The following is an 11,846-nucleotide window of genomic DNA, read 5'->3' as shown; positions in this document are numbered from 1 at the left end:
GGTCTGCTGCAAGTCAGTATAATGTGATTGAGGGGTATTCATGCTTAACTGTGGCATGACATCTCAGTAAGCTGGCTCTATAAAACCAGGCTACGTTCAAGCAGCCACACATACACACGCATGCACGTCGTCATGTGAGCGAAATATTCTTAAGTACGACGTTAAATGCAATTTAACCTCACCTCATATGCTAGCAGTAACATAGGTGAGTGAGTGAGTTAGTTTCGTTTTGCGCCGCACTCAGCAATATTCCGACCATATGGCAGCGGTCTGTAAATAACTGAGTTTGGACCAGTTAATCCAGTGATCAACAACAAGAGCATCGGTTGCGCAGTTGGAAACCGATGACATGTGTGAACCAAGTCAGCGAGCCTGACCACCTGATCCCGTTAGTCGCCTCTTACGACAAGCATAGTCGCCTTTTATGGCAAGCATGGGCTGCTGAAGGCCTATTCTACCCCTAGACCTTCACTTGTCCAGTAACATGGACTTCATGCCAACACACATTATGATCCCAAATTTACGCTGATTACAAATTTTGCGGGTCCTGGCCGCTGAGAAGTGGACTGAGGCAAAGTGTTGTAAAAGCCGTTTATTCTGTAAAGAATATATATACATCAGAGGAATGAGCAGAGAGGAATAAAGTAGGCGATACGCAATGTGTTTAAGAAATACAGTTCATTCTACCACCATGTATAGTGTAATAAAGAACACTTTCGCCCTGAACTATTATAGTTAAAGCGTGAGGACGCAAGGGTAGAACGAACTGTATTTCTTTTCAAAGATGCCGTATATAATAATTTCTAATCCTAATTTCGATTAATCTATGGTAGAAAACAAACGACGATGTCTGTGACCTAAATTAAGAATCCTCGCACAGGGCTAACTGACGCGCTGTTCTTTTGACGTGTCAGATCCCTACGTTAAGACAAAGGTTACTAGACAAGCAAATGATGAACAGTTTGGTGAAGGCTAATGTTCACGTTAAATATCTTCTCTAGATCATTTTAATTATACCGGTGATTCTCTTAAACCACACAAGGCAAAGTGACTGTCTAATTTCTACTACCAACGAAAGTTTAGATCAGTACATTCAGCTGAAACTGACTAGTCATGCGACATTCCACGATTGCATTATGGGAATGTAAGCATTGCAAACATGACCGTGTCTCTGAAAAGTTTTGAGTCGAACTATAATACAATTTCCAGTTCCTGATGTAACTTTCCACATCCGCGTTCATTCTTGGCCAGTAAAACCTATTGAGGACTAAGTTAAGCATACGATCTCAGCCTTGATGTCCTAAGTATGTGTCACGAATCGCCTTGAGAACCCTTTCATGTCTTGGAAGAATGACCTGATTAAGAAGTTCATCCTTGACCTTGATGCTCCGAAAGAGAACTCCATCATTCATAGTCAACTTGTCCCATTCCAGAAGCAACTTTCCAACTAAAGGATTCTCAAGTGACCTCAACATGGAAGTAAGCTTGTGACCTTTCATGAACAATTGTACTACTCTGGAAATGGTTTGCTCTTTGGTTTGTTCTTTGATTCCAACTGTTGATGTTGGCGGACAAAGGCATAGATAGTTCCTCAGCTATAGCTGCATTCTCGTAAAAAGATAGACTCTCTGCCTTGTTGCAGGTTGTTCCTGGATTTTTCTTGATAGTCAGATCGTTGAGATAAACCATCAGCATCTTGGTTTTGTGCTCCCTGACGATAAGTAATCTTGAAGTCATACGCTGATAAAGCTGCCAGCCACCGATGACCTGTAGCATCAAGTTTCACAGTCGTGAGGACGTACGTTAAAGGGTAGTTGTCCGTTTTCACTTCAAATTTGTTTCCGTAGAGATATTCGTGAAATATGTCACGTGTGATATCAAAGTTTCAAAGGCATGTTGGTGCTCCTCTAACGATGTCCACTCGTTCCCAGATGTAGTCCGTCTGCGTCTCGTCTTTGACTGTCCAACGAGATCATTCAGGGGTTTCGCTTTCTAGGAAAAGTCCTTGACAAATCGATGATAGGACATGGCAAATCCAAGAAGTCTTCTTAGGGCATCTGTATTTTCTGGAATAGGCCAGGTCTTGAGTGCAGTTGTCTTTTCTGGGTCTGCCCCTATGCCATTTACAGATACAATGTGTCATAGATACTTGATCCTTTCTCTGAACAGTTCACATTTAGATGGTTTCAGCTTGAGTCCTTGATCTTTCAATCGTTGAAACACTGCTTCCAACCTCTGTATGTGCTTTTCAAAAGTATTAGAGAATATGATTATGTCATCCAGATATATCAGACATTCTTTTAGATTCAGATCTCCCATACACCTTTCCATCAATCTCTGAAACATTGCTGGTGCGTTTGTGAGACCAAACGGCATTCAGTTACATTCATAAAACCCTAACGATCCTACAGAGAAGGCAGTGTTCTCCTTGTCCTCTTCTTCAAGCTCTACTTGCCAGTATCCTGCTCCAAGATCAAACTTACTGAACAGTGTCTCGTCAATCCTAGGAACGGCATATGAATCTCGAACTGTTCGTCCATTAATTGCTCTCAGGTCAATGCAAAAGTGTAATGAGTTGTCATGTTTCCTTACCAGTACCACGTTAGAAGAGTAAGGGCTGTGTCACTCCCTGATAGCTCCATATGCCAGCATCTCATGTAGATGTTCTTCAAACAACCCAGGAGGGATTCGACGATGGGGCTGTTTGAAAGGGGTGTCATCAGTCAGCTTGATAGAGTTCTTCACAGTGGTACAACATCCTAAGTCGGTGATACTTGAAGACATAATAGAGTCCCAACGCTGTAGCACCTCGGGAACCTGCTGCTTCGAGGTATCATCAAGAGGACTTTCTGATAAATCGAACTTACAAATGCCACCTGAAGGAGTGTCCTGTGATGCTGGGGTAGGGTTGTGTGAAGGTGCATCAATAGGTACCTGAGAAACGACATGAACATGCTGTAGCTGACAGTTTAGCTTTAGGGGTAATGGTAATAACTCGGGCGGATAAGTTGCAGCATCTAACTGGAATCCTAGATGTGTTACCATGTTTATCAACCTCTACCACTCGTGGACATATGGAAAGACCCTTCTGTAAATCCAAATTAGCTTCCAGATGTTCAGTGACAGTAGTGTAACTTCCAGGTATGTGGCATACAAGACCAGTGATGGTGATCTTCTGATTAGGTTGTAGAGTTATAGGCTTGTTCCTAGTTGACTTGACTGTACCCAATACTCCTTCATGACGGATGGAATTCAGAGCTGTTGTCCACTCCTTTGGTACGTCCTTAAATGTATCTAGCAAAACAGTCTTAGCACGCTTGAGGAAATTCACTCCAATGCAAAGTGCAGTCACAGATTTGTTGAGTGCTGCCTTAGCAGCAATGTCAGCCAGTGTATTCCCTGAAATACCTACGTGGCTAGGTAACCAACAAAAGACGATGTCGTATTGGCCAGTAGCAAGATCATTATACAATTCAATAATATCAATTAAAAGTGGATGCTTACATGATAAATTTTTAATCGCCTGAAGACAAGAAAGAGAGTCTGAATAGATTATATATTGTTTATGTTTAGGGTGTCTTTGAATATATTTAAGAGCTGTTAATATGGTGTTAGCTTCTGCTGTGTCAGGTCTACTTGGGGCCTGACCAACTGCCAAGGAGGAGAAGAAAGAAGACGGGAGGGGGCTATGTTTTCCAGCCCAATGCCGGCCGAAGAAAGAAATGGTTTAATTCTATGTCCTAGAGGTGGAACAACAGAAGATTTGTTATTGTATAAATCCTCGTAAAGGGGATTGAAAACTCAGTTATAGGCAGGGTTAGATTCATTAGAGTATAATTTAGTAATGTACCGTAAAGCTAACTTAATACGGCGCTGCTGAAGAGATGGTTCATCAGCCTCAAGGTAGAGACTGTCAATAGGTGAAGTTCTGAAGGACCCAAGACAAAGTCTTAGACCTTGGTGATGGACAGAATCTAATAGTTTCAGGTTGCTTTTGCAGGCTCCACCATATACGATTGAGCCATAGTCAAGTTTTGAGCGGATGAGTGACCTATATAAGTGAAAGAGGGTAGTCTGATCCCCTCCCCACTTTGAATTAGAAACAACCTTTAATAAATCGAGTGCCTTCAAACATTTGGTTTTTAGGGATTTAATATGGGGCAAAAAGGTCAAATGTGAGTCGAAAATAGGTCCCAAGACTTTGCACTCCTTGACAACTTTGATAGGGGTGCTACTTAAAATAGTTCTGGGTCTTTATGAGGTTTATATTTACGGCAGAAATGTATACAATTGGTTTTTGATTTAGAAAATTTGAAGCCATTTTTAAGACACCATTTATCTATTTCGTTCAAACACAGCTGCAGTTGCCGTTCAATAGCATGCATATTTTTCCCACGACAAGAAATATGAAAATCATCCACAAATAACGATCCATCAATTGAATCGTTTAAAACTTTTGATAAACTATTTATCTTTATACTGAAAAGTGTGACTGACAAAATACTGCCTTGTGGAACACCCTGATCCTGATTGTAATGATCACAGAGGGTAGAACCCACGCGGACTTGAAATTGTCTGTTTATTTAAAAAAATTGCCTTTGAATTCAGGCAAACGACCTCGCAAACCAAAATCATGTAAATCTCTCAAAATGCCATATTTCCAGGTTGTGTCATGTGCCTTCTCAAGATCAAAAAAGATAGACACAGCGTGTTGTTTATTAATCAGCGCGTTTTTCACAAATGATTCTAAACGCACTAAGTGATCGACAGTACTTCTGTTTTTACGGAAACCACATTGTATATCTGTTTTGAGGTTATTTGTTTCCAAGTACCAAACAAGTCGATTATTTATCATGCGTTCCATGGTCTTACAAACACAGCTAGTTAATGAAATCGGACGATAATTGGATGGATCGGTATGATCACGTCCAGGTTTAGGTATTGTACTACTATGGCATCACGCCATGAAGAAGGAAATTTCCCGGAAGTCCAAATATCATCAAAAATTGATAAGAGCGTCTCTAAACCGGATTCTGGTAAATGTATTAGGAGTTGATAATGGATGTTATCAGCTCCTGTAGCAGTGTCATGAGCTTGAGCAAGCGCAGTATGAAGTTTATGAATAGAAAAAGTTTCGTTATAATCTTCTCCATTATCTGAGTTGAAATTAATAGTTTTCTTTTCTTGTTGTTCTTGATACTGCTGGAATTTAGGTAAATAATTAGAAGAGGAAGAGTGTTTAGCGAGGATTTCGCCCAGTTTATTTGCGATGTCTGATTTATCCGTAAGTAACTGATCTGAATGTTTAATATGATGGACACTAGATTTAGTACCTTTACCTTTAATTTTTTGGACCATGTTCCATACCTTGGACATGGGTGTCCGAGAATTTATTTTAGATACATAATTTTGCCAAGATTGGCGTTTGTTCTGTTTAAAAGTACGCCTTGCTTTAGCATTTAAAATTTAAAATTTATTTAAATTATGCACCATTGGATGGCGACGGAAATATCGTTCAGCCTTTTTCCTTGCCTTCCTAGCTTGCTTGCATTTGTCATTGAACCATGGTTTGTGTATATGAGGAACAGCAGAGGACATTCATACATTCATCAGCTATTATATTTAATTCTTCAGAGAAAAATTTTATGGGATCAGGACTGTCCATGAAAATTGAAGGTTTTAATTTGGTAAGACACAGAGTTTCATATAAAAGCCAGTCAGCTTTTTTAAAATTCCATCGTGATGACGGGGGAACATCAGATGGTGACACAGGTTTCAGAATTGTAGGAAAGTCACCTCCACAGAGGTCATCGTGAACTGACCATATGAATTCATTCAACAAAGCTGAATCTGCAAGAGACAGATCTAGGGATGAATAAGTACCTGTACCAGGATGCAAGTATGTTACTGAATCATCGTTAAAGATGCACAGGCCATTGTCAGCTATGAAATCCTCAATCGTTCTGCCTTTCTGATTTATACTTGAACTTCCCCATAAAGGATTATGTCCATTGAAATCGCCCATGATGATAAAGGGCTTTGGAAGCTGGTCACACAAGTTTTGAAGATCAGGCTTCTGAATATTGGAAGACGGGGGAAGGTACAAGGAACAGAGTGTGAAGGTAATGTGTAGTGTGAGACGGACTGCTACAGCTTGCAAGTTAGTGTTAAGAGGAACAGGACTGTGAATGACGTCCCGTCGCACAAGGACAGATGCGCCACCGGTAGCTTTATCGCCCGGTGGTGAAAAAGAATGAAAAGGACTATAACGTCTTATATGCCACTTATCTGTATGTTTAAAGTATGTCTCTTGTAAACAAACTGCTGATGGATGTTGATCTTGTGCTAATAACTGGAGTTCATGGAAATTATGCTGAAGTCCTCTGCAGTTCCACTGAATGATATGATTTGAGCTACTCATGGCGGTTCAATTGGAGATCGAGATCGAGATGGAGTTCCACTCACCAGGTTAGGCATTGTAGGAGTGGTTTCCATCTGAAGAAGTTCAAAGGTGTTATGAACCTCAGTAGGTTTGATGGACGGTGGAACCTCCAAGTGTTGGAGGGACCTGTGTTTCTTCTTTGATTGTTTTTTTAATTTTTCCTGTATGCGCAGTGCACAGAACTGTATCATTGTCCTTTTGAAAATTGGACGACGAAGCTTTTGACTGATGGACTTCTGTCTGGGAGGCTGATGTTGATGTTTGTGAATCACTGTGATTTAGAAGATCAGAGTCCTCAAGGGTAAGATGTCCTTTAACACATGAAATGTCGGTTTGACATGATACTGAAACTTTAGTTGAAGTTGGGGTCGAGACTGCGGCTGAATATGTTCTGGTTGAACAGGGAGACTGTGATGACACTAGTTTTTTGGCTTCATTATAGGACACATTGTTAGTGCACTTGTATTTAAGAATTTGGGCTTCATGTACGAAACAGGGACATGATTGTGAGGAAGCAAGATGGTCACCACTGCAGTTAGCACACTTCAGAGACTCATTCGTGCACACTGAACTCTCATGAGCTCCACTGCATCGAGAACATGTAACATTTAGATGACAGTTCTTGGCTCCATGACCGAACTTTTGGCAGTTATAACATCGGAGTGGGTTTGGGACATATACGTCCACTCCGATATTGAAGTATCCAGCTTTAACACATGTAGGGAGTTTGGAAAGAGAAAACGTAAAAAGATAAGTGTGGGTCTTAATGATAGAATCATTTTGTTTTCTAGTGAAACGTTTCACAGCCTTGACCCCTTGATGTCTCATTTCTGTGACAATCTCGTCTTCACTCATGTCGGAGAGACAACGAGCGCGATCACGGACGATTCCACGACAGGAATTCAGTGTTTTGTGTACAGTAACCACCACTGGAACATTGGCAAATTGTTTGATGGATAAAAGGTTCAAGATTGCTGCTTTCTAGAACATTCAACAAGCAAAGATCCAGAACGGAGGTGAGTAACATTGTTAACCTCACCACAACATCCATTAATAGAAATGGCGAATGGGTTCAATTTTTTTGGAGTATGTTCCGCAGCTTCAATTACAATAAATCGAGCCCATGAATCTACAGTAGAGCTATGATCATCATCTGAGGAACATGCATCTGAGTGACGTCTCTTGGAACCAGCGAGTTTTTGAGACATAGTGAAAAGGATCGGTTCGCCACCCCTGCTCCCCACCCGCCATGGAGCGTCAACAAGGACGGTGTCAATAAGCACCGGGTATCCAAGGTGCTGACACCAGGGATACAGGGGTGTTATACTCCGGAGAATATGACTTGAATAGCTGTATTTTGTCAACCAATTTGATGCCAGACTGGTCCGGACCTTGACAAGAAATTGAAGACATACATTATTCAGAGGTCAACATCACCAGATTGGCCCATGAGCCACCGCCCTGTGGCATAAGACTCTAGGCAGTATAATATAAACTATAATTTATGCAATAGATGTCAAAAGTGCCAATACCCAATAGCAAATACAATGTGCAAAAATACTCACCATGCACAGGGCTTGGCGTGACCAGCCGATTGATAGAACCGGGCCCGTTCTACCACCCGTCTAGGTGAAGTCAGGGACAAAGTGGTATGTTAGGCAACAGGAACACGGTTCCAGGCCCCTGTTGCCCTCAACCACCAGGATCCCTTCCTCCACCGACACAGGGCCGCAACCCACGGCTAACAGGTTGGGAGGTGAGCTCTTGGTGTTACCCAGCACCCACCACGAGGAGGTGGCTCGCCATGGGTGCCGTAGACTGGTAGTATGCTTCACTTACATATGTTATTATGGAACCTGAATCCAGAAGAGCAAGACAATCAAATCCAGCAGTAGCAACCATAGCTTCATTATCATTACCTATCATCCTGTCTCTAAGATCAGTTTCGGCACCAGGGCTGTGCTCTCTCTCGGCCTCTACTTGCCCTGCAGTAGCTGGCCTCACTAGTTTAAAGAACCTCTTTGTCTCCTCTACCTTTCTTACCACGACCTCGACCTCTAAGTGGATGAGAACTGTCAGCTGCGGGTGTGCCCCTCTGTGCCTCCAGGGCTGTGAGTCGGTCCAAGATCTGTCTCAAGATTTCATTCTCAACAGGAGGTGGTGGTGGCTGTTGTCGCCTAAGTTCCAACTTGTCCAGTTTCTTGATAACATCTGACACTACTGTGCAATCTTGGTAGAGGAATTTGGGTCGGAAGTCTGTGGCGGGTCTGTCATCTTTGGTTGATGAATAACCTTGACCTTTGACTTGTGTCCATGCTGGGCACTACTCTGAAGCTCATACTCTATCTCCCTGACAGTCTGTATAAGACATTCAAAACCTTGTCCAGAATGAAGAGCAGGTCTTGTGGTATTCTTCAAGGGGTCTCTCGCAAGTCCAGTCCAGATTCTGTTCCTTAGGATACTATCCCTGGTGCGAACATCAATATGACTTCCTCTGTCATTTGCTTGCTGGAGTCTGGTTTCCAGCCGTATCCCCCATGACGCGACAGATTCTGAGTCCTGTTTACGAGCTGTGTAAAACTCAATGTCTCTGGGTTGTCCAAGGTTCCATAGAGTCCCTCAAGTTTCCGAATGATGGCCTCCACCGACGCTGTGTGTCCTAGCGATAAATGGATACTTGCAGCGTCACCTTTCAGAAATTTCCTTACAGCCTAGGCTATCAATGCAGGTGGATAGGCAGCGTCCTGAAGAAGACAGTTCAATTCCCATTTCCATGTTTGAAATTTCAATGTATTTGCATACTCTAGCAATATTGAGTGTATTCCATCTTAAGTCAGGCAATCCTGGTGTGAAAATCCAAGACAAGTATAGTAACCAGCCTCGCCAGTTGTTTCAAAGTTGTCCTTGTTCTGTTTTGTTCACAGGGGATTTCTTACATAATTTGTCACGGTAAATTCTTAACCGTAACAGCATAATGTAGCTATACAGAGGGTAGCTCATCAAAGCCATGACAAGCACAGTAACCAGCCTCGCTAGTTGACCCATTCAGTCCTCAAATGCTACAGTTATTGTCTTCAACAGGCAAAGAACGTCTAGAATCACTCTGCCAATAAATCTTTTCGATATTGAGGAAAGCTTTTACAAACCATGACATTTGACACTGCTTATCTGGACGGATGCAGGAGGTGAGGGAAAAGGGGTGTGGGGTGTGTCCTGAAGGTTTATTAAATGACCACTGAAACGAGCACTCTCTCTTTCCCAAGAATGTGACACCACTTCCACTTATGACAAACATGGGTTACTGAAGATCAATTCTACCTTGGATCTTCCGGGATGAAGGGAGGGGAAGCCTTGACTGGATGATGGCATGTTTCACTTACGTTTTAGAATTTGATGATTAATAACAGAGGAATTATAATCAATTCTAACCCGGATCTAAGATAACTGAGACCATTTGTATACATTTCTGAAGAGTATATAGCTTGCATGTTTATTGTTTAACAACACACTCGGCAATAGTCCAACTGAATGGCATCGAAGAACCTACAAACACACCAAGGAACCGGAATTATTTATCTGGTCCATCAATTAAAGTAGTTGAGAAAGTCATATTTTCGACTGTCATCTGACAACTTTGCCTCATATGTCATAGCTCAACCAAAGTATCCAGAAGCTCCAATAGAGATGGGATCGCATTCCCTATAGCTTGAGTTAAATCTGAATTAAAAGTACTGTTGAAATATCATGTGTTATTGATATTTATATGGTTAGTTTCATATACATAATTTTATAACTGAAGGCTACCAAACTGCTTTATTGGCCTTTGAAGAGATGTAAAATTAATTGGGAGACTTATTAAATGTGTTTTGAAATCAGAACCAATATAAGTGCATTAACGCAACCGTGTATAATTGCACACGGAAAACGTGATTATATTCCTCTGAATGTCTTTATCCAATCGCACTCCAGTATTTACTGAAGTCATGGTAGAATTGATAATTACTAACGGTGTACCTGAAATAGGTTTAGCGGTGTGCCTGAAATATTGATGATGCTACAGACCAATGCCAGTTATATGGGGCCACTTGATGTAATTTCTATAGTGAGTGAGTTAGTCTGTGTTTAGTTTTACGCCGCAATCAGCAATATTCCAGATATATGGCGGCGGTCTGTAAATAATCAAGTCTGGATCAGACAATCCGGTGATCAACAACATGAGCATCGATCTGCGCAATTGGGAACTGATGACATGTGTCAATCAAGTCAGCAAGGCATGGTCAGCAAATGCTTTAATCACTTGGCAACGCACCGCACCGTCATTCTCAGTACAAAGTGTGGCATATTATCAATATTATCCATAGACACCATTTAGCATCAATACGGAATGTTAAATTAATCTCAACATCTCTTCGTTGGCCACGCATCTTCTGCCGTTTACGAGAATAAGTATCAATTATTGATGCAAGCAATGACACCTTACTTGACCTCATATAATCACCAATATGATCATTGTTACGATAAAGGCCAACCTTAGAGCTGATGCTGTCTCCTGTTGAGAGAGCATAGCGGGTTTACCAGTGTGAGGAGGTAAGATGTTCTTCTTTTCCTAAATTAAGTTTTACTCATATAGTTTATTTTGTAAAAAGTAAAAGTGATAACACGTTTTGTCAGAGAGAAACCTTCATCAACTTCCAACTGTTCTTCTGGTGTATTGTTCTTCTAAAAGTAAAAGTGATAACACTTTTTGTCAGACAAGTCATTGGCGTTCAACTTTTCTCTTTGTGAAGTGTTCTTCTAAAAGTAAAAGTGATGACACTTTTTGTCAGATAAGTAATTAACTTTCAGCTTTTTTCCTTGTGAAGTGTGCTTCTAAAAGTAAAAGTGATCAAACTTTTTGACAGGGAAGTCACTGACGTTCAACGTTTCTTCGTGTATTGTTTTTCTTAGAATAAAAATGATAGCATGTTTTTTTGAGACGTATCTTCATTGACTTTCAACCGTTCTGTAGTGTTCTTTGTAGATTTAAAAGTAAACATGTTTGATATTACTTCATCCTACATTTTGGAAAGTACAACTTCCATAGCTTTAGAAAGTCTAGAAGTATGCAGTAAAAATTACTCTAGGATGTTTTAAAGAATGCTTAGGCATGTGCAATCCGAACACTTTGTCAACGGTTGAAATAATTTTTGGAAACTAGTTTGTGCAACCAGTTTGGGCTCAGTATATGCTATGAAGCAATTACTAGTACGTACTGCTTATAATATACTGGAAAACGTACTTAGGGATATATGTAAATTTTGAAATTTTGAATAATGATCTATCTAGTCACTGACTCACTGACTTACGACAGTCGTAGCGCTACGATCTCTTTGAGCAATGGGGCCCTTGACTTCTGTTTACCAGT

The 11,846-nt window shown here is 41.1% G+C and overlaps 1 protein-coding gene across 1 annotated transcript in view; it reads left to right on the top strand.

The window, feature by feature from the left end:
• The window catches only part of LOC137259754 (E3 ubiquitin-protein ligase Arkadia-like), a 284,279-nt gene that overhangs the window by 83,042 nt on the left and 189,391 nt on the right, over window positions 1-11,846 (top strand). The gene's annotated exons all lie outside the window — the stretch shown is intronic.

Source organism: Haliotis asinina, chromosome 13, assembly GCF_037392515.1.
Source record: "Haliotis asinina isolate JCU_RB_2024 chromosome 13, JCU_Hal_asi_v2, whole genome shotgun sequence".
NCBI lineage: Eukaryota > Metazoa > Mollusca > Gastropoda > Lepetellida > Haliotidae > Haliotis > Haliotis asinina.
The sequence above is the reverse complement of the archived record's forward strand: the minus strand, read 5'-3'. Positions and strand labels throughout refer to the sequence as shown.